The 20,533-nt window shown below is 39.3% G+C and overlaps 1 protein-coding gene across 1 annotated transcript in view; it reads left to right on the forward strand.

Moving 5' to 3' along the window:
* LOC125689555 (sulfotransferase 6B1-like) overlaps positions 1-20,533 on the forward strand; it is a 37,418-nt gene that overhangs the window by 1,507 nt on the left and 15,378 nt on the right. The gene's annotated exons all lie outside the window — the stretch shown is intronic.

Genomic DNA, 20,533 nt, shown 5'->3' on the forward strand with positions numbered 1-20,533 from the left:
GTTTGTTTGTTTGTCCTCCCAGTCCATCTCACTGAAATCCTTTATGCAGAGAAATGCCTCAAAGTACTCAATCTATTAGATGGGAAGAAAAACTGACTGCAAAAGTGAGATGCTTTTCAAGGTGCTGACAAAAGAGAGCACAAAGTGCTGCCTCCTCTTAGGTGAAGGGTGGCAGACTACCAGCCGTGTGCCACATGTGACTAGGATCTTGCAAAATGGCATTGCAGATACGAGGAACTGAAGCATTTTCTAAATCACTTGGCTTGGAGTTGGTTTAAACAGACATACAGCACAGTTTCTTATTTTATTCAAACCGTATTTTAACTTGTTTAATACAAGTCACGCAAATACCACTTAGTGTATGTGTGTCCAACCTTTTGGTTGGATTGGGCTGCATTGGGTGAAGAAGAATCATCTTGGGCTGCATATATGTAGGTCACTCTAAAAGTGAGGCCTCCTATTTATTGCCATGGGAACTACAAAAGATACAATGAGCACAGTATTGCTGATAGAGCAAATTCATAGCTACAAAACACTAATTTTCAACATAGTCACCACCATTAGCTTTGCATTTTTGTCAGCAATGAACAGGAGCCTTAGTGTCATGCTTATAGAATCCTGCACCAGCAGAGGTGACCCACAGTTGCTTTTGCCACTGCTGAAATGCACCACCCACCACCTCGCTGTGCTTACATCCACTGGTCTACGTGAATGTTGGCAGGTGTTGACAAATGTCGATGGGTGCAACTGTTTCTGCATGGTGGAATTCAGTAACACATTGTGCTTGGAACTTACCTACATGTCAGGTGTTGTTGTGTCAGGCTGCCCCTCTGCTGCCATCTGTCTCACAGCAACGAAATGTAACAATATTGGTGGGAAGCTTCAGCTTCTACTGCCCTATCACAAACATCTACCTCTGATGTTGTGGACCAGCATCATAAAATAGGAGGCATTACTTTTGGAGCAGGCCTCATAAAATATATAATACTGTCAATGTATATAAGTAACAAAACATTTTTATTATTAATTAAAATACAAAAAGGAAGTCACAAAACCCTGAAACTAGTGGGATATTTGACCTTGTTTTTGTGGAACTAATGTATCGGCCTGGTTTGATGGCAGTGGCTGCAATTCTTGATGAAATTTTAGTTTTCCTGTTCTTCATCCTTGAAAAGAAATAGTTTCAACTGTACATACTGTCATAAAGTGATGATGTGAATCACACATGACTTTGATTGAGGAATACTTCTTTCTGCAATGGTAAGGCTTACAAAACTCCAGTAGAGAGACACGATCAGATCTTGGGGGTTGAATATCTGATTGCAACTCAATGCATTCCATTTGAAATTGTGCAGGTCATGTATTTTTGTTGACTGAAAATGGAATCGGAAGTAGACAAGAAAGTTGATAACTTTTTGGTGATCTTGAAACCTGTTTTCATATTCCTTTATAAAAATGGAATGCACAGCTGCATGTTTTTTTCCATTCACAGGGCAGTGCTTTGCCAATGTATCCAGATGCTTACAATTATTTGCCATAACTTTAGTTGGCATTACTCAGTGATGGTGTGAGGCAGGGAGTGGCCATATTGCAAGCTGTGCTGGGCATGAGTTGAACATACCTGGCTTAGTGTATAGTTGCTAGGTGAATTATATAATATGAGGTCATATATCTTTCTTTTCCTCCTTCACTTGCAAAGAACTATTATCTTTTTGTTCTTAATTTTCTTTCATCTTTTTTTTTTTTGTAATGTTTTCATACATTAAGTCCCAAATGGGCTATATCACAGCAGTATCTTTATTCTAATCAGATTCCTGATTATCCCCTGTTTTGTACTGATTACTTCACCAGAACTCTTCTGATGTCACCTAATCTTTTCAGATAACTCCACAAATAGCTTGTGCAATCTGATTTCTGGGGGGAAAAAGTGAAAGGTGTGAATTGCCCCCAGGTTTAAAACTATGAGATTATGTGGGACAATGGTAGTTACAAAGGTGAAAGCTTTACTCAGAAAGTGGTGAGTCTGCCCAGAGAAGCTGTGGATGCCCCATCCCTGGAGGTGTTCAGGACCAGGATGGATGGGGCCCTGGGCAGCCTGATGTGGTGGGTGGCAGTGCAGCCCACCACAGAGGGTTGGAGCTGGATAGGCTTTAGGGTTCTTCCAACCTTTTTTTCTATTCTATGATAGCAGTGAATTCTATGATATTCTTCTGTTTTGCATATGTGGATTCTGAGGTCATTACATAAATTGTGTTTTAAGAGAAAGCTGTAGTAAAGGTTTGATTAAATGATTGTGAAATCAAACACCAAAACGGTAACAACACAGTTTATCTGCATAACCTTACTCGGGGCCCTAGTTTATATGATATGATTGCTCAGTGTAGTTCTACCAGTCCATTTCTCATGCTGTGTATAGAATGAAAATTGTGTAGTGAGTGGGTGACCATTTCACATCCTGTTGCCTCATTTACTGTGGATTACTGAAGCTGCTTTGCATTCTAACTTACAAGTACCTTACAGTAGTGTATGGGAACTGCTGAGTCACGGCCTGAACCTCTGATTGATCACCTGAGGTGAGCAATGAGTCAGCCAGAGGAACACAGGTGAAGGCAATGGGCCTTCTAGGCAAGTGCCTCCTAGACCTATTTAAGAGCCGGCTACCAGTAGGGAAGGATCCCTTCTGGAGATCGCCTCTACTGGTGTTTTGTGGGTGAGCCTAGGATAAGGGTAAGCCTTCCATTTATTCTCTTTTGTTATCATAGTCTACTTTGCCTAACTCTCTTGTTTATTTTGTGATTACAACAGCCTAATATTCTTTGATTATATGAGTAGGAACTAATACTGTCTTTACAACATCCCAAAAAGTGTGCAGGTTTTTGTTGTTGTTATTTTCTAGGAGGCACTTCTGAGGCACTGCATTTCATTTCAGAGATATTCATTTTGGTGCCTGTTGGAGACGCCTTTGGTCTGATTTTTCAGACTACTTATTATTATATTGTTAATGTAGTTCTGTTAAATTTTTTTTCAAGGAGAGTTGTCTTTTTCTTTGGTTGCAGTTTTGAACAGTCAACATTTTGGTAAATTGAAAATGGAGTATTTTTGTTTGAATTCTTATAAAAATGAGGAATACAATTATTAAACACAACAAGAGAGCTGCTCTTATGCAGTCAGCTTGGGTGTGCCCACGCCTCTGGTATAGAAATGCCCTCAAAGCGTCCTAAACCATCAGAAATTAGGCAGGTGTTATTTACCCTATTTTGCAAATGAAGCTGTACAAAGATGTTAACACTTTTACTTGTAGCTGGTCTTGGAAGTAAAGCCACATCGTTAATTTCACCACGAAGTGACTTTACTCCCTGTATTATGAATACATATTAGCCATTTTGTGTGGGACTAATGTTAATGGGAGGGCAATTTGTATTGACCTCCAGATGTATTTAAAAGGAGAATAGTTGAATGTTGGCTTTGGATGAAGTCCAGCGTACAGAAAATGCAGTGGTAATACTAGACAGCTTCAAGAGTGAAACTACAGCTTGTTTTCCAGATTTGCTTATGTTTTGTTTTGGAAAAATCATTCAGAATCCTTTTAGTATTACCACCTTGTGGAGAGGTAAGTCTCTCCTGTATGGACTTCAGTCTGTGTACCTCTTAGCTGTGGTTTTAGCCTGTACTGACATTGGCATGCACAGCATTAACTGAGAGAGAAACTCATCCCATGCTGTTTGGGACTGCATCTTAGCATGACAGGAACTTCTTGGGTACACCATCATCTTTACTTTGCCATCCTGCCTCTCTGTCTCCTAAACTTTCTTGTTGCTCCTGGGAGCTCTGCAAGCCTCTTGCTGTCTATCCTGCTGAATGTCTCATGCAGAGGTACTGCCTGAAGGAATATTTCTGAGCTGTTAGCATCTGGCAGATGTGTAGGAGGTTATTTGGAGAACACTGAATCCAGATGTGGATTGAGCCTAACAAGTCATTATCCTACTTATGATAATCCAAAGTGCAATTATTGTACCTGTCATTACTGTTCATGTCCAAGAAGGCCTGTTCTGAGCATATCTTTTAATGGAGAAGGCTGAGGCACCTCTCAGAGGTGTAGAGTTTGCCTAGGAATTGGGATAGAACCTTTTGTTATTTTCAGGAAATGTTAACTTCAGCAATTAAGAATAATCTGAAAGTTGATTAAACCATTACGTTGCCCACACTATGTCGTGCTAGTTCTGTGCTAGCACTGTTTGCCACAGAAAGCACAGTACTTTGTCTTGCTCTGAGAGGTGACTGTAAGCAAATTGCATTCATCCAAGCATTGTGCCTAATTAGCAGAGCAGCTGCTTTTGAAAACATTATTCTTAAGGAATGATGATGTCTCAAGGATTACTTTAATTAGAAAGAAACAAATCACTGGTGAGATGGTCTCTTTCTAGAGGTCAGAGAATTCAATTTGAATTGAAACAAGTGACTTTTTGAACTATAGCTTACAAGGTAATGGATAGAGGGAAAAGAAGTGAGAATGCAGCTGGCGTACAGCTTCTGCTACGAAAACAGAGTTTGGGTGTGATCTTTATGAAGAGGATCTTCTAAAAACAGCTACTAGGGATTAGGAGGTGTCCATCTGTTTTTGCGATTATTTCTGTTTATTTCTTTCCAAGTCTGCAGATTGATTCTCTCCTGTTCTTCCCAGCAGGGTGGTGGGAGTTGTGCAGATGGGAGGAGGGATGAGCTTTCCCTCAGGACTTATACATGTTATCATGAAAGCGTTCTTTCTCACCTTTCTCCAGTTTGTGCCTTCCAACTGAAATCTTCTTGTCAGAAAGGCCTTGTTTTAGACCATGTAAGAATGTGTACCTGTTCATATATCTGTGGATAGATGCATAAACTGTAGATCAGGATCAACTGTTTTACAGATGGGGACTCAAAGTGCAGAATATGCAGGAGAAAAGAGAAAATGGTGGGCACTAGAAATCCAGGGAGGCAAAAGGAGTGGCAAAGAATAACTAGGATGAGCCTGAGGACAGAAGCTTGAGAATTAAGCCAGAAAAGAAGGGGTGCAATTATGTATGGCTATAATGGCTTCTTGGCAGGAACTTTGAAGGCGCTGCTGTCCTCATTGGACTGAGAAGAAGCTGAAGCACAAAGAAATCATTTGAACGGTAAAGGTCTAAGTTTATAACAGATTGTTACCAGAGGTGCCCAGGGAGAGCATGTGGTGAGTACAGTCAGTCTGAGGCCACTGCTCAGACAGTCACTGCACCTCTACCTGCTCATGTGACTGAACACAAAACAGGTATTAAGAAACTTTGGAATAAGTGAAAGATTTAATTTGGTTTCTGTGAGGGTGATAACTTCTTTTACATCAATCTCTCTCATCGGCATCTCAATGAGAATTCAGAACTGACTGCAAGTCAGTCCTGACATTATTGCCTATTCTCTCTCCCAGTTTCCCTCTTTTCCACATTTTCTCCCAATGACTACAGTGTTTTTTTTTTTTTTTTTTTTTTTTTCCCAGCATAATCTTATCTTCCTGATTTTGGTGGGCCCTGCAGCACTGTTTTTATGCTCTCATTAGCATTCATAATGCTCAGCATTTTCCTATCACTTGGAGATTTCATTAAATTATTGTTTAAAATCTCTTCCTGATCATTAATGATAATTCCAGCTATTAGTAGTACAGTTCCAGGCACTTCTTCTCGTTCGGTCCTTGCTCTTAATTATTGTTTTTCCTTTACTTCATTACCCTTCAACAGCTTTTCAATAGAAGTAATTATATTTGCCTATCCAAGCTGCCATTTTTTCTGTTTGCATACTAGATTAATCCAGGTGACATTTGATGGTTGCTCTCTTTTTTTACATGCTTTATCTATTTGTACTTTTGGGCCTTTTTGCTAATATTTGAAGTACTTCTGGTTTCCACACTTGTCTTCTAAAAATATTTGGAATCCCAGTCTGTTATTTTGTTGATTTGATCATTTATCATTTTCATTTAGCTTGAGGAATCCCAGTTTTCTCCTTTCACTTGTTCAGCATTAAGAGCAAATGGAATCATCATAACCTCTAAAGTTACAGCAATTGGAGGATGGCATCCCATTGCTTCATATTTCACACTGGACAAATCATGTCAGAGTCTTAACTAGCATTTGCATATGGATCTGTCTTTTCACTGTTTTGTGTGTGATCTATGATATTGGTATTTTCGACGTACTTACTTCTCTGAAAAACAAAGCAAAAGCAGTCTTGTGCAATATGTTAAGCCTACTTCTTTGAAAAAGGAATGTATCTCCAACAGGAAGAACTAAACATCAATGTGTGATTCTTCAGTATAAAATTTTCCTTTGGTCCTTCTTCAAGGTCTCTCTAGTTAACTCCGAAGCCCTATAAAGGAAGGGTACTACCTCTTTTCAGGACAGGTGAAATTTGAAGCTTATTGCAAAATAATCCCAAATAGTTTTTCCACCAAGAATGAAACTTAATACCGTGTTCTTTCATAGCAACATATTGACAAGCTTAGTTAAAGATGGCAAAAAATTTCAAGACATATGGTTAGAAAGCCCCAAGGCACCTATTCAGCAGGGTATTTAAACACTTGGCTACTTCAAAATAGGTGACTGGTCCTGCTGAAGTCAATAGCTCTACTTCTGTGCTTAAAGACAGGCATACACTTTAATATCTCTCTAAACTGAAGCTTAGGGTCCACTTATTTTAATCTTGTAAAATACTTCTTCACGTTCTGGATAAGAGCATTCAGAATGAAATGTCTTTTGTTAAAAATCGATCTGTTACTTTAAGGATAACCAGGAGAAACATGTTAAAAAAAAAAAAAAAAAATTCTTAGAGTCTTACAGAATGCTGGTATAGTTGACATTTCTGTTTATTTGCATTGGAGATCTGTGCAGGTAATGGGGGTTAGACTGCAATGCAGAGGATAGCATTTATTGACTAACAGACATTGAATGCATTCAGATAATGCACTTTTAGCTTGCTGGATGCTAAGAGGACTGCTACTCTTGGATTCTTTCTCTAAAAATAGCCCACCACCTCTACCAACAAGAAATACCTACGTCAACAACTTACTGACTTGTGAAGACTGCAGATTTTATTGGATGTGCTTTGAAATGCTTTCTCTCTTTCAGTAAAGATAAAATGGGGCAGATACAGTCTGCTTCACTGACGTGCATAAATGGTGGGAATATTTTTGTGAGTTTTGTCAGTTAATGAGGTTTGTATGATTGCTTGTTAAAAGTCATGCTGAGTGCTGTGGTGGCTGGGTAATGTATTCACTTGAATGACTTCCATTAGAAAATGCAGATCTATGTATGCCTGTAGAAGGGCATCAATGTCAGCAACATTTGAGACCGGAGAAAAGACCTTATCAATTCTTTGTTTTATTCTAATAGTATTAAAACCTAATTCCACTAGGATGCAACTGTATGGAAACACACATACTCAGTTGTGTGTTCCAATCATCACCTTACCCCTCTGTATAAGAAGCACACCTGTGTGCAAAACATGCCTTGGAGAGCATGTTTTCCTGCAGGCTACATTGGAAGAGTTATTCACAGAGCCTTCACTCTTTCCCCATTTTTCCAGTAGGTGGGTCAGTGGTAAAACCATAGCAGAAATTGCCTCAGAGCTGTAAACTGGCAAAAGTTATTGTGTACACCACACCACTGCAGTACTGCTGAATGCTGAATCAGTGGAACAATACTGTGGTGAACTTTTCTAAGCAATGAAGGAAACTTTTGCTTCACTTTTCATCTCTAAAAAGATGGAAAACTAAAATAATGGTATTTATTGCTCTTTCACTTTTTTATTTCCTATGAAGGTTAACTAAACCTAACTACTGAAAAAACCTGTATTACTTTGCAGAAATGGTTCTTTGCTCTCAGGCATATTGCAGCTCCTGTCATTTGAAGAATAGGAAGATAGTTCTTACTGTGCAAAACTATTTTTTCAGCATGCCCTGTAACATGAGCAGGTTTGTAAAACTGCTTTGACATGTCAGCACTGGCAGCATTCACATGCTTTGCTGTTCTCATGTAGGGTCTGCTAATTTCATTATTTGCTGCAGGATGGTGATTAGGGGACGTTTTAAGTCATTAGCGAACTATGGAAAAACAAATTGAAAACTTACATGCATGCTGAGATAGTGGCTGTGTGCTGAGCAATGGGATGGGCTAAAACACATATTGCACATTCCAGGCCAGGGAAGAAGAATGGGAGATGCATAGCTGATCTCTAATTCCTCTGCTCATGAGGCTACGGAGTTTAACATTGCTGTTCACCAATTTTTGTGTGAATAGGCAGTGAACAAACACGCATGCATACATTATCTGTGTCTTCTGACTGTGCTGTGTCATCCTTCAACTTATTCCTCTTCAGCAAATTTACATTTATTGTCACTTATTGTACCTGAGAAGATTTCTCATTTATATCACAGAATTATGAAATTGCATTTTTATTAGACTTGGTTGACTATGAAATACATTGCCATAGGAATAGTTGGGTAAGATAGAAGTCAGGAAATTAGAGCATTTTATAAAATATTAGGTCCTTAAAATCACTTGTAGTGTGTGTGAATATCAGCAACTCGTATCTAAATCTTCCTTAATCAAACCATTTGCTTTGACATATAATGCAGTATCAGTTAATTGTGCCTGAGGTTATTCAGTATTATGTGAAATACATACTACAGCACTTAACATGTTTTCCCTTAACACAAGAGGCCCATACAACTTTTCCACATGCCTTTCTGGTATAAGAATGTGAGTGTACGTGGTATCTCTTATTTCTCTTGCTGTCCTTTTGGCTGCAGTGATATCAGATACTCTTTCTTCACACCTGTGCCAAGCTACAAAATAAGTATATTGAATTTTACCTCCTGCTAAATATTCTTATAGTCAAATAGGTGTTGTGCAGTACTTTCTTGTGTGGACAGGTGTTCAAGAGCTTGCAGAAACTGAAGGGGGTCTTTATGAAGAGGGTGCCGGGTTAGACCTCCATCAAGACTGAGAAAGCAGAGTTGTTTTCCCAAAAGATGCCACTCTCTAAATCCTAGAGAAGCACAAGTGATGCTAGAGTGCATGACAGTCATAGCAATACTAGGAAATATTAAGTGGTAAGGACTCAGTACTTCCTACATATGAACTGTCTGTCTATTCAAGCTATTAATCCTGGTTGACTGTGAACATAGCTAAGTCTTTCTTGAAAAGTGTCCAGGTAATTAACTACCTCTGAGCTTGCTTGTCAGACTGTTCCCTCTGATTGCTATCGGGTTTTTGGGACAACAGACATGCTGCCACTGTGAGAGAGCAGCACAATTGCAGGAGTTCCTATGTCTCTTCTTCCACTGACTTAGGTAATTATGCTTTGATGCAGTGGGCACAGGTATTTTCTAAAATGCCAGTGCCAAAGACATGACAAAAGAATTTAAGAGGGGCATCTATTCCTCACTCGGGCTTGTATTACGTTAATATGATTTTTTTTTTTTTTTTTTTTTTGGCCATGCACATGCACAATACTCAGTATTGGCATAAGAACCAGAAAAAAAAAAACATGACTGCTGTGACTTTTAGGTCTGCATAGGGCCTGCATTTCTGGGTCTTGGTCAAAGCTTTACCTCAGTGCTTACCCCACTACATTAATTAAACCTGGAACTTGTTGAAGGGTTTGAAGATGTATGATCTGAAAATGTTTCCACAGCTTGGTATTTAAGAAGAATTACAGAAAAAAAACACCACTGTTAACCATGAACTTTGAGTGTCATAGAGAGAAGTAGAGAAAATCAGAAGTCACTTAAGGGGTTAACAGAACCTCAGAAATTATTCGGGTCCTGTCTGGATTTTATGGCTTCTCTTTCTATTATATCTGTTTCCTGTGTCTTTCAGATCAGAGACTTTTCCCTCTCAGGGAAGCCTTCTGGTCTTTTTGACCACAGAAGTACTGCTCCATTTTGAAGGTCTGAAATGAGGTGCAGCATCAGTGCCACTGAGTTCAGGCATGCTTTCTCATGTTCTGGCAGGACTGCATAGATGTCACTGTGATGGTGTTCCCAAGCTCTTTTGTGCCTCAGCACAATTCCAGCACAGCCATATTGTTTGTGATTGTGGTGCTAGCTCACAGCCTCACACCTGGGCTTGGGTATCCCCTGAATACATTGTGTGAGCTTGCCTGGCAGACACTGTAGCTTTCTCACTTCTATGAATTCTGCTGTAGACTTAGAGTAATGCAGGATCAGGAGGTACAGAATCTTTTTATCACTTTTGCTCAGCTGAAATTACCCATCTGGTTGTTTCCTTTCCTGTTTCTCAGATTTTTATTCCCTGCAGCACTGACAGGTTTCTTCTCTTTTCTGCCAGGGCAATTTTTAAAAGCTCTCAGCAGAGCAGGAAAAAAACCATGATTTCAATGCAGAAATCCTTATCCGGAGTTCGCCTTGCAAACGTGAAGTTAGTACCCAGACCCATGCTGGCAACATGGTAGATTTCTCTTTTGCCCTATTCCTCTGACCTTAAGTGAAATATATTAGAGCTTTTTTTAGAAAAGGAACGAAACAACAATAAAACAAACAAACAAAAAACCTTATGAGAAAAGCTAGAAGTCTTAAGACAAAACCTCTGTCCAAGAAAAAGGGAGGAACAAGGTTTTTTCCATGGTCTTCCAAAACTGAGGCAGCTGCTGTCCTCATTGTGAAGAACATCTGTCAAGTCTTATCAGCAGTCTGAAATTGTAGCTGGCAGCTATATTGGTGGATGTTTTTAATACCTGTAAAATAACACTGATCTACCAGCTGCAGTACAGATTAAGGACAAATACAGAAATGTTTGCAAAAAAACAAAGCATCTCCACATGTGTGGGCACCCAGAGATATATTTCATTGTCACAGGACAGGATGTTTTAGATTAGATGCCTAAATCTCCTTCCCTGCAAGGAAATTCTTGTGTGAATCCTGTAAAGCTGTACCCAGAGAAAATTTGGAACACTAGATTTGTTTTGTGTACATCTTCTGTTTGTGAATAAGCATGGTCCATTCCAAATCCATACTGGCTAGGAAACAGTAATCCACCTCTCCCTGGACATCAAATTAAGGTACCAACAGGAGGTCCTTGTCTTTATATTTGTCTGGAAGTTATGTTGAAATGAATGGCATTGTCTGTGCTCTCCACCATATAAGTTGATATACAGATATGGTTGCCATTATTTTGCAGTGACAGAGACTAGGACTAAGTTCTGATTGTTCTTTGGGTAAATATGGGAAACAGGAAAAAAGGTGAGACTGATGAGGATATAATGGTGAAGGAGATACTTACTTATCTTTTGAATGTTGCGAAAGAGAGGGCAGGTAGGACAAAAAGATATGTCTTCTCAGCCTGCAAAAAGAAACCTTCAGAGCCTTTGAGGATGCCAGCTGAATCATAGCAGTTTTTCCAGGGAATAGTTGTGGTGTATCTTCAGCCATCCTTTTTCCAGAGTATAGAGCAGCAACTTGCCCCTTGTAGTGTTGAAAGTGATGGTAAGAGTCAGAAACTGAAAGGTATTGGTATCCCATTGGAAAATAGGCCCCCTCACTTTGAAATCACATAGCTTTACCCCTTACTTCAGATAACACTAATCATGTGATGCTAGTTTCAGGACAGTATATACAGGCCAGACTGGACTTCGCAACACTTGGGTATTTTTTCCAGCTGTGCTGTATGCTTGGTGTTTGGGGGCAGGTGTTTGCCACTTTCATCCCTCTCATGTGTATTGAGGGCCTCCTAGAACAATCATGTGATGTGACACACAGGAGCTTGTGCTCTGTCTATGGACCTCTGGAAGGTTTCTGAACTAAGTTCTCCAATGAAGGCTGTCATTTCTGGTATGTGAGCTCTCAGCTTGACAGCTATAATTCTTGCTTACTTACGCAGCTGTCAGTGCTCATACCCAAAACCGCTGTTCTTTGGGCTTGCCACCTGTGTGTAGTTTCTTAGAGGTTACAATGCTTCTGCTATCAGAAAGAAGAGACTTCTGATTTTTATGATTCTCTCTTCATTTTAAATTAATCCAACCTGTCTTGCTTGGACATAAGTGGTGATCTGTCTAAAAATGTATAAATGTGTTTAAATTACGAAGTACTCAAAAGATGCTCCAATGTTTGTGAGCTGCCCAGCATTACTGGAAGTATGCAGCAATGGGCAAAAGTCCTATCTTGGGTAGAACTTCTCCCTTTGGTTTAAATTCCAGGATGTATCAGAAACACCACAGCTGATGTGTGCAACACAGTCTTGTTGTTTGAATTTGTCCTGTTTTGATGTGGCTGCTCTGCATAAAATGCTGTGATGCTTTTAGACTAGAGAGCTGGGAATATAATAAATGCCATAAGGGCAGTAAGACTCTGATCCTTCTGGAACAAGAAGTCAGTGTGTGCATGTGTAGGTTTCTCTGGATTTCAGCTTCTGTAGAATCCACCCTACACAAGTGGGAGTGTTTTACTTTGCCATCACAATCTCTAAGATCAAAGTTACAACTCCCCACTTCCCCTGAGGGATTAGCAACAAACTGATGAACCACTTATCTGGGAACAACTCAGTAGGGATTAAGCAGCAAACAAGCTAACCAAAAAGACTAAAGGAAGATGATCTCATAAGCAGCAATGTAAGAACAGAGCAGTTAATCAGTTGGCTTCAGATCCCATCCAGCAAACATCCCACTTACTCAACTGTTTGCTCAGACACCATGCTTGGCAATGCCTCCCAGAGGCATCATGCAGCTGTGTTTTTTTTATAATTCTCTACCTGTATGATTGATGGCTATGGCCCTTAGAAGTTGTTCCTTTTTGAAATTAAAGGAACACTGGGCCAAATTTGTGCTAGGTGAAGCCTAACTGGCTTTCTAGTATGTGCTGTTTTCTCAGCACTGCTGGTACCCATAGAGGAACATGAAGATGGAGTTGAAGGTGTGTGTACTGGAGAGAGTAAATGGATAAGATGCAGCCTTAGAAGATGTATATCCTATTCTGAAACTGGTGTTATTTTTTGCTGATCATGCTAGTTCATGCATTGGTGGGTTTTTTTGTGTGGTCCAGGGTGACATCTAATGGCAGCAAGTAGCACCACAGCTGAGGAGAAATAAACGGACAAAATAGTTGCCAATCATTTATCTAGTGACAAAGGCAAGGTAAATTTAGCAAGGGCTTTAAAAATAAATAAATAAATAAAAATAAAAATAAAAAAAAAAGGCGATATTAAAGTAAGCTATAATGTTCCATTTGAAGCTGTATTTCGACATACATTCCTTTAATGAAGCTGGCAAGCTGTCTAAAGTTAGAAAGTGGCAGAACTAAGTTGACTAAAAATGAGTAAAAATGTGTTTCAAATGTTAGCTCAATGAACTATCGGTGAGTTTAAACAACACAATTGGAAGAAGTAAGGGCAGTGCTCCAGAAATGAGTCAACCCCAAATATTTAGAATAAATTTTTCACATAGATAAACTTTTATCAAAATCAGCAAGGTGCTACAAAAATAGGTCTGGTAGTGGTTTGTTTGGAGGAAAACAGCATATTCTAATACAAGAACCTGTATCAAACATTTTCAACCAATTAGTGCTGTGTTGTAGCTGTTTTGAACTATGGAAATTGTAGATCTGTGTTCCCAACATAAAAATAAATTTACAGCTGCTGTATGAATTACCTTTTAGGCGCCAATAAAAGTGGTTTTGCATTACTAATTAATATTGCAAGACAAATATTTTATGTACTGCATTCAAGTGTAGGAGGCTTGAGTTTAAAACACACGATCCCAAGTAAGGGATAACAATAGCAAGAGAAGCTTTGGAATTATTAGGGCTTACCTTTTAGGGAAATAGCACTTTCCCTGTTTACCTTAGTTGGTAAACTGATCTTTATTTTCAGTACTGAGTATTGAATAGCATTGTATTTAGAATGGCTTCCGAACTGCAGGATTAGAAGGAAAAATTGAACTGTATTATATCTATATGCATATAGACAGCACCGCATTTTATCTATATGCATATGTTGGAGCACCTCCAGAGGAGGGCCACAAAAATGATCCAATGGATGGAACACTTCTTTGAGGTGTTCAGCCTGGAGAAGGCTGAGGAGGCTGGGAGGTGACCTGATAGTGGCCTTTCAGAATCTAAAGGGGACAGACTCATTAGCAGGGTTGGTGGTGACAGAACAAGAGGAATTGGTTTCAGGCTTAGAATGGTGGTTTAGCTTGAATATTAGAAAGTCTTAGTCTTTAGTGAGGGTGATGAGGCACAGGAGCAGGTTGCCCAGAGAGGTGGACGCCCTGTCCTTGGAGATGTTCGAGGTCAGTCTAAAGTGAGTTCTGAGCAACCTGACCTAGCCTAAGGGTGTCCCTGTTTGTTGCAGGGGAATTGGACTAGATGATCTTTAAAGGTCTTTTCCAACTCTAAGGATTCTACAATATATAGGTATATGCTTGTATGTGTGTATATGGATATATACAACAAAGTAGCTTGTGCATAGAACACTTAAAAAGTATCAATGCCTTAAAGGCATTAGAGCACACACATTTTAAAGGTAAGTTTTCAACTCTGGCATGAATCCATAAAAAAAAGCCTCACCTACAAGTATGTAAAACACATACATAGCTATTCATTTTGATTCCATCCTTGAAAAAGCTGAGCAGCATATGGGAGAAAGTGGCCTTAGTGTGTTTTGCATCTGTTTGATCATGGTATGCTGGTAATGTGTTCCTTCTCCATTCCTTTAGACTTGTGAATTCATCATAAAAGAATGAGGTTTTGCCTTTTGCCGTTGCACTAAATATACATGCATTATTTTCAAGTCATTTTGTTTATGAGTTTCTACATAAGGAAGTTTCTAGCTACCTTTCTGCCCAGAAAACTTTAGAATGGAAATGAAACACTGTCACGCATGTTGTAGTACGTTGTTCTCTGGCTGCATCATTTCAGGCTTTTTCCTTTAGCATCCAGAACTAGTTATGATCAGGAATGAATTTTAGATAGTTGCAGTGTTGCTGTCTAACCATATGGCTGTTATAATGGCTTTTTTTCCCTCCTTTTTTTTCTTTTTTCTTTTTTTTTTCTTATTTTTTTAGTATCATGTATAATTCAAACTGGAATAGCAGTTAAAATCTTAAACTAAGTACAAATGGGCTCTAGTTTTTAAAGGTAAGTGAAGTACCTTTATGGGCATGCCACTTTAACCTCATATCCAATGTCTTAGATGATAATTAAGGAGGCAAATCTGGAAATGTTTTTGGTAGCCTTAGGCTTCTCTTTGCAGTGTATTCATTGTGCTCAAAATGGGCTTTCAGCTGAACATCTCTAGCCTTCAGGCAAGGAGCTTTTCTTTCACAAAGCATTTGGTATCCAACAGCTGGAGGTCTGTCGTTTTAGACACTGGTTCTTTCTTCAGCTGTGGGGAAAGTGTTTAATTATACATAATTTCACGTCCAGGAAGTAACCTGGGAATGTGACAAAGAGAGCCTACAAAGCATACTTTGTCGGCACTCTTTGTGGAAAGACAAAGTGTTATTTTTTTCATTGTATTTTCTTTCTGAAGACCTTTATCCACCTCAGAGAAAAAAACCAGAATGCTATTTGGGAATACAAGACATTAGAAACAATGCATACTTTTTTTGAAGCCAGGACAATTAAGTACTGGAGCATTTTAAAACCAATGGGAGGTGACTTTTTAAAGGGCAGAAGTCTGAGAAATTCTGAATACTCTGTGACCTATTAGAGGTCAGTCTGACTGTGGTAACAATTTCTTCTATCAGCTGAACCGAAAAAAAAAAAACCCACCAACAACAAAATGTGTGAGTTGGGAATCTTAGCTGACTGTTACCTTTCAGAAACAAGGCCATGCAATTATGATTATTTCTTTAAAAGCATCCAATCAGCAGCAAGCTGCTAAGATCTGTAGAAGACAGTAGATGGCGCAAAAGTGTAAGGAAACATCTTGGGTTTTCTTTCCGGTAATTTTAGAGTGAGCAAGTTAGTCTCAGATTTGTTACTCAAATCCAACAAGGACTGTGTGTGGGAAGCAATGAAAGAAGTGCGATCTACACTGGTGCTGCACATAGCAACTCTGAAGTGAGTTGTCCTCAAATGCAATCTATTGAAATTCTTTGCTAGCAGTCCAGTTACACCTAGATAATTGTAGGTTTTTTTTCTAGTGTGATTTTTCTGTTGTGTCCTTCAAGTTTGGACTTTTGCTGCTTTACTTTGGGATGAAGTTAAGCCATCAGAGCCTCAGAATGATCAGTAAATCACCATGCAGTATGACCCCACACCTGGGCCATAGAAAAAGCTATTTTCAGCACTTTTGTTTCTGATTGTCCCTGTATCCTTATTCCAGGCTCTGTACCTTGGATGCTCTTGCCATTATCCTGTTCAAGGTAGACTGGTCTCTTTCTGTCTCCATTCATTCTGGAGCTCAGAAACTTTTCCTAATAACAAGAATGTGTAAACATTTTACTGAAGCAAGCGAGTCCTTATGAAAACTGATGTTAATCCAGCGTTTGCCAACAACATCTCTCCTGACAGGTTTCAGAGCAGTGTGGCATTGCCCTGCTTTCATGGGATGTGGGAGTTGGCAGTCTAGCTCACCTCCAGGCTCTGGCACTACTGTCAAGGAGCTGTGGGTAAAACAGACTAAGTGAAAAGTAATCTTTTTTTTTTTTTTGCCAGAGATCAAAACATTTTAGAATTTTTCTGCTGTAAGACGAAATACTGTCCTCAGATTGATCCAATCGCTTCATTTTTTTTGTGCTCTGTAATCTCTTAGAATCACAGAATGGTTTGGGTTGGAAGGGACCTCCAAGATCATCTAGTTACAACCCCCTGCTATGGGCAGGGAAGCCTCCCGCTAGACCAGGTTGCTCAAAGTCCCATCCAGCCTGGCCTTGTATGCTTCCAGGGAGGGGGCATCCACAACCAACAAGCTTCAAGGATCTTGGATGCAAGGGGCTCTGAACAGGCATGGAAAGGGAAGAAACAGGTGCCTGTCTGGTGCATTGAGTGAGGAGCTTAGTATCTGCTGGAAGCAATCAGAGGTTGTTTGATGAAAGAAATTCAATTTGAAAATTATTTTTTCGAAGGAAACATTTTCTAGTAATGTATTGGCTTCAATAGACTTCTGATAGATGAAGGTGGCTTCTTTCTATCCTACCTGGAGGCAAACTCAAACTTCTGAAAGTTGTGGCTATCTGACAACCAGGGTATTAAGGCTCTTCCTTACCATACCCAAAATAAACCATTGCTTGATTCCAGCCTAATTTATATGGAGTAAAGGACTCTGTGGAAAGACACTGTAACTAGCACTAGCCCAAGATGGTGCATACACCTGGGGCAGTATGATCTGCAGAGAAAAAAGACTGCCAAAATCACTAATGCAGGATCATCTCTGAGGATATAATGCACTCTCTGATTCTTTTGCTTACGCAGCTGATCAGGGAATCACTGCACTCCATTACATAAGGAGGATTTCTTGCTCAGCTTTTGCTGACAGATTATTGCTCTGCTGCAGTAGAGCCATACAAGCAGAATAAGGAAAGAAGTTTTGTCAGTACCAGCACTCCTGCTGTGGAGGTCAAAATCAAATGAATTTGTTGCAAGCTGTCAGAATTATATACAAATAGGCAGAAAAAGAAGTTCATGTGCAGTCTTCATCTGGCCTCCACACCTGTATGTGTATATACAGTACTTGTTGGCATTTTACTGTTATGTCGCATATAGTACAGCCCACTTAACTCTTCTACTGAAGAGGAGAGCTCTGGATTAGAGGAGATGTGGAGCGAATGTCCACTGCTGTTGGCTGTGAGCATAGAGAACTAAGCTGTTAACTTGAGACGGTTATTTTCTCATGTGTCAGAGGTCCTCATGGAGATTTCATTATTATTTAGTGGTCAGAGTTGAATAAGTTTATTTGCCAAATGTAGACTCAGGCTTTTTTTGGTAACAGAACTTGCCTTTAGTTTTTTGAAACAGTTAGAAGAAAAGGTGAATAGTTTAGTTATTTGCACCTGACATTTTCATTAATGTTAAAAATGGGAGCTTAAAAACAGGAAAGCATACAGATGTACAAGTACTTTTATGATAGGTATGTGCATAGTTGGAGAATCAGCTACTGCTCCCTCTCAAGTACTGGCACAGAACTGCCAAATAAGGAACAAGAGTCGTTTAAGTCCAGCAATAAATTGTGCAAATTGCACCTTGGTGAAAGAAAATTAGAGAAGTAGGTGACTGCTGCTGGAAGTCCAGTCCACGGCAAGCTGTTGGTCTTCATCCAGGAAACTGGGTAACAGTCCTCAGTCTCTATAGATGGTCAGATGAGACATTTAATTGTTCCTTTTGGATTTCAAAATAATGTGTGGGTTTTGTATACTACTGGGACTAGATTCACTGTGGGAAAAGCCTTCCCACAGATGGGTAGAAGATGGGTGGAAAATAGGGAATCTCCATAAAATAAAGAGACTCAATAAGGACTAGGAGAAATAATGTGTTTGTAAGGAAATTTAGGGCATGAGTACACTAAATACAGTCAGGATGATGGAATTTACTGAGTGATTTATGTACTCATATTATGGACATACGTTACAACTGAATTTTGAATAGTGGTCAAAAGGCTTAAACTCCATGGATGCAAGTTTGTCTGCCTTGTGATCTGCACTGAAGATTTATGCTTGAAGAATTTCCCAGCATTTTCCTCCTCACTGACCTCTGCTAGTTTTCCTGTGGTAAGGCATAGTCTTACGTATTTGAATAATTTTAGGGTATGATTCAGCTGAGTTCTGTGCAACTTTGTGGTGCCCTGGTTTCAGCTGACACAGAGCGCATTCTCTTCATAGTGCCTGGTATGATGTTACATTTTGGCTTTAGGAGAAAAACCATGTTGATAACGCACCAGTGTTTTAGCTGTTGCTGAGCAGTGCTGAGCAGTGCTGTACAAACCAAGGACATTTCAGTTCTTCAGCTTCTCATACTGACCAGCCAGCGAGGGGCTGGGGGAGGGCACAAGGAACCAGGAAGGGACAGAACCAGGATAGCTGACCTAAACTGGCCAAAGCAATATTCATAACACATGACATCATGTATAAAAGCAAAAAACTGAGGGGAGTTGTCCTGGGGGGTGATGCTGCTCAGGCACTGGCTGGGCATCAGTTGGTGGATGGTGAGCAATTGCTTTGTGTATCACTTGTTTTGTGTGTGTGTGTGTGTGATTCTGTCATTTAATGATAATATAACTTTAAAATGAATATTAATACAACTTTAAAATGAATACTAAAAATTAACTTGCACAAATTGTTAGGCACAGCACAAACATGAATTGTCTTCTTCCTTGTTATAACAAACACCAAGCTGACGGGTATTCAGTTTGATATAAAATTAGAAAGACAAAGTGCTTTAAAGCAAAGCACATAGAAAGCCATGTAGCCAATCAGATATGCATTTTTATCTCTTTTTTTTCTCCTTCCCACACTTACAAGAGGGAAAAAAAAATTGGTAGTATAATGCTGTGATTATGGATTTGTGCACCTAAAGGTGTTGAGGAAAGTCCAACAATAAAAATAGTAAAATAACTCTCATTATATGATGTATACATTGTATATGTTAGTGATGAATGTTACATGATCCAAAAAAATGAGGGAGCCATGTGTTTCACACATACTTTGCACAGGTTTTCCACTCTACTTTGGGCTTTTCAAAAATCTTTTTTGCTGGGGTTCTTCATTTAATAGTTTCAGTAGTTGAGGATCAAGTCCTCATTTTCAGGTCTATTGCCAGACCTGTTTGGCCTTCCGAAATCAACGATAAATGAGGCAACTAGTAACACTGGTTTTATGGTTTTTCCCATTACCACATAGAGAGGACGTTTTGGGTGTGCCCATTATAAATAAATAAGCAAAAGCACCAAACACAACAGTTTGCTTAAAGCACAGTGCACATCTGAACACCAAAATAACAGCTGACAGATATTTAGCTGGTGAGTGTATGTGAAGCTGGGGTGGGGGGGAAAAAAAAAAAAAGGTTTTGTATTCCAGGCTTGAATGAGAGCTCTGAGTTAGGAAGGGCAGGAGTTAGGGGTTAATAAACATGTAATTGTCAGTCTTAGATCTTTGAGAGACACTTAATGATTGGTAACTTGCACTGTAATACTCAGGTAAGAGCATGGAACATACCTGCATATCACTGGAAATTTATCGAACTGTTTCCATTTTGAGTGGTTGTTTTTAAAAATAATTTTTACATTTGAAGATCCTGCTCTTCATGAGAGTTGCATCTGAACTTGCTTTAGCAATACTTGTCTGAAGGGAGAAGGAGCAGGCACAGTTATCCATCAGTGGTAGTAGCAGATGCAGAAATGTGGTGTTAGCCAGGGCACTGTGTCACAGTGTACCCAGAAATTCAGAAGAATAAGATGGGAAATACTATTGTAGAATAATAATGAAAAAACTGGTAACTTTAATGTGTGACATTGTCTTCTAAGACATTCTATATTTGAGAAAATGCATGGCATATTTGAAAATGTGTGGCAAATAGATCTGT

The sequence above is a fragment of the Lagopus muta genome, chromosome 2 (assembly GCF_023343835.1).
Source record: "Lagopus muta isolate bLagMut1 chromosome 2, bLagMut1 primary, whole genome shotgun sequence".
In the NCBI taxonomy this organism is placed as follows: domain Eukaryota; kingdom Metazoa; phylum Chordata; class Aves; order Galliformes; family Phasianidae; genus Lagopus; species Lagopus muta.